At 40.3% G+C, this 3,526-nt stretch overlaps 1 protein-coding gene across 1 annotated transcript in view; it reads left to right on the top strand.

Annotated features, from left to right (window-relative positions):
- The first annotated feature begins 3,068 nt into the window (after positions 1–3,068).
- LOC106879433 (arsenite methyltransferase) overlaps positions 3,069–3,526 on the top strand; it is a 38,499-nt gene continuing 38,041 nt past the window's right edge. The window contains exon 1 of the mRNA XM_052975128.1: positions 3,069–3,172. The gene's annotated coding sequence lies outside the window, so the exon portion shown is untranslated. The remainder of the gene's footprint in view (positions 3,173–3,526) is intronic.

The raw sequence follows: 3,526 nt of genomic DNA, 5'->3' as shown, positions 1-3,526 counted from the left end.
CCGGGTTCAGTCCCACTGTGTGGTATCTTGGGCAAGTGTCTACTACTATTGCCTTGGGCCTACCAAAGCCTTGAGTGATTTGGTAGACAGAAACTGAAAGAAGCCCGTGATATATATGTATATATATATATATATATATATATATATATATATATATGTGTGTGTGTGTGTGTGTTTGTCCCCCTAGCATTGCTTGACAATTGATGCTGGTGTGTTACAGTTGCATGTTGGGAACAGCTGTCTCAGGATCATGAGCTTTTAATCCTGTTCACTTGAGTGAAGCAGCAAGGGCTGAATTGACCCTCCCCTGCAGAAGAGTTCCATCTACCTGTGCCTGTCAACCACAACCTCTTTAAGCTGGTGTCAGCTGTCACGCTTACTGTGGTTGTTTGGATTCCAATTTGATCTTCTGCAAAAACTAGGGTGCTGTTCATGGCAGCCAACTTCAATGATGAATGAGACCGCATGCCATCTTGTAACAAGAGCCTCATGAAAAGTATTTAGCTTTTTCAACTGGTTGGCAGTTTTAATGATTTTGTAAGTGGGAGAATGTGTGTGTGTGTAATAGGCAACTTAGCTGGGATTTTTTGATCGTCAGTGAAACCAGATGGGCACACCCTGCATGACTGTCCTTACTTCATCAAAAATGAAATTTTCCACATTGAAAGAAGTATGTGACTTGAACATTAGTCAGAGGAAAAACTAGTCTCCAAGTGGTATGTTTCCTGAGGTTGCTCTGTTCTGCTGCTACTTTCCTAACCTAAATAAGTCATTTTTCAGCTCTTCAAGGAGGTTGGCTATGAACCGTTAGGGGTTGTTGAAACAGGCCTCTCTCTACTTTTGCCTCTGTCTTTCTCTGTCTGTCTATGTCTCTCTCTGTCTGTCTATGTCTCTTTCTGTCTATCTATGTCTCTCTCTGTCTGTCTATCTCTCTCTCTCTCTTTCTTTGCTTTTTCCAGATTACCTCTGCTCTATGATGTTGTAAAACTTTTTCTTTAGCTCTGAGCTCAGATAGTTTATAACTTCCTTTTCTTCATCATTTTTTTACCCCACCTTTCTTCAGCAATCTCAGCTCTTTTGTTAGTCCTGCAGCCATGTGACTTGCCAGTTTTTCTTTCTTTCATGCTAAAAGTATCTTGGTATCCAATTTGCATCATGGTATCTTATATTCCTAGTTGCATCTCCTTTCAGAATGTTGTCCAACTTGATGTCCAGATCCTCAGCTAGCTGTGCATCTCTGTGACCTGCTGTTAATGGCAAATTCAACCAACAGAATCCTTTTAAAGATCAAATGATTATGGTGGAGGGGTCACCTGAGTAAAATAGCATTCAAAGGGGCCCATATGCAAAAAATGGTTATGAACATTGGTCTAACTAGAAAGAGAGACAGAGAGAGATTGGTTTTTATATAGATACAGTGTGTTTGAACTAAATCTGACAAACTTTTTATATCTCCTTTTTTCAGGAACATCTTGATGTATTGATGAACAGTCAATGATGTTGGAGAGCATAAAGATTATATTTGTAGTTGAGAAAAATTTAGCTGACATGGTGAACTAGAAGCCATCTGAATATGGGAAAAGAGTTACCTGTATCATGGTGATTTGTGCAGGGTGTCAAAATGTCCTACTCAATGCTTTGTAAACATTGTAAAGGATGTAAGACATGACATGGACATCATTAAAACCAAGTTTCCCTGAGAACGGTGATGGTCTTTAGTGATGTCTCCAGTGAGGATGATGTCATGCCATCCCACATCTTTGAACAGGACTGTAGCGTGATGGAGGAGAAAGACAACAGAAAAAGAAGCAAAAGGGAGAAAGAACTACTGAGACCTTACCTGTTGACCGTGGTGGGATGAGCGATCACTGACCTGATAAAAACACGACCTTTCACATGCACCGTCTCTCATCGAACTGCCTGCACGTGCTTTGTGCCCACGCATGCCCCTGTGGCTTTTCTGCCCCCCCCCCGTGGCTCTTCCACCGATCCCTGCAGTCTTCACTTCCGTTTGCTTCATCTGCAATCCTCTCCACCAACACCACATAGCTCATCACAGCCCATAACAACACAAACACCACAAGGACCTTAGGTTCAATTCAGATGGCTATGTGAAGGTACTGGAGACTGTGGTGAAATCCTGGCTGGAGAGGGTTGCTGCTGGAGGGCCAAATGTGTGGTGACAGGATTTGGCACCTTGTCACATTTCCAGAAAAAGTCAGAAGTGGTTACTGGAGAATTTCTACAACTTCATCAGCCCCAATTGCTGGTTTCCTAATTCCCCCGACTGTGATCCCATGGACTTACTGTGTAGGGTGTGGTTGAGAAAGACACCAACTGCTCTGCTGAACTGGTGGCTAAGATCAAGGAGGTGTTTGGTGATTTTCCCAGGGACACAGTGAGGAGTGCATGCACCAGGTTCTGGAGCCATCTTGGGGTTGTAGTGGAAGCTATTTTGAATAAACTGTTATCTCCCAGCCATAATGTAATTCAGTGGTTCCCAAACGTTTTTCAAGCTGCTGCTTGCTTAACACCCAGACCACATTCCTAGTGCCTCTACCACAACTAACCATCACAAACATAAACCTCTTTCTGAAGCAAATTTAAAGCAATAGTATTTCACAAATAAAACTTAACCTAATGAACCCATTATTTTGTTGATTTTACATGAATCGCTACCCCATTATTTCCCCACTTTTTACATGAACCGTATCCCGATTATCACCCCACTTTTCTTCAATGTCCCCTTGGAACTTTCCGGAACTTTCCACCACCCCCAGGGTCGAGTGGGGGTAATACCGCCCACTTTGGAAACCACTAATTGTAGTTGATATTTAAAAAATCTTTTTAAAACACTTTTATTTTTGGATGGAATATTGTGTTTCCTTTAATGCAAACTGTCAAATTTAGCCCCCAAACCCAGTATATTGATAAATTATCGATGGCTGCTTTTTTAGTTGGTCAAGGAGCCACAGAGTGATCTATTTATATATTTAAATTTAGATCCAGAAATGTAAAGTTCTCCAAAGCTGCAGTAATTAAAAAGCCATGCGCATGTAAAATTGACGTCACTTCCTGCAAAAGACTTGGCAAAACGATTTATTACATGTGCAACTCTGCAGTTGCTCGCTGTTAATTTAATTGTTTCAAGTGGTTTACGCCTCGTATTAAGGTATGCTGTGTTGTTTTATATTGTCAGTAATGTGACTTTTGCTTAATTTTATTGCTTGCCAGTCAATGAACGGAATCTATATTATGAAGCCCTAAAACTTAACTACTTTAATGATTTTAAGAATTAACTTATATGTGTCACGCCTTTGTATGTGTGTGTATATATATATATATATATATATATATATATATATAAAGGGCATTATTACAGAATAATGTCACACACTAGACTTCCCAAATAAACACATATTAGTACCGAATGCGAGAAAAAAAATGTTGGTTTCTTTCAAAAGTTGTTTTTCCTCGCATTCGGTACTAAAATGTGTTTATTTGGGGAAGTCTAGTGTGTGGCATT

Source organism: Octopus bimaculoides, chromosome 2 (assembly GCF_001194135.2).
Source record: "Octopus bimaculoides isolate UCB-OBI-ISO-001 chromosome 2, ASM119413v2, whole genome shotgun sequence".
NCBI classification, from domain to species: Eukaryota; Metazoa; Mollusca; class Cephalopoda; order Octopoda; family Octopodidae; genus Octopus; species Octopus bimaculoides.
Note: the sequence above shows the minus strand (reverse complement) of the source record. Positions and strands in the feature narration are given on the sequence as shown.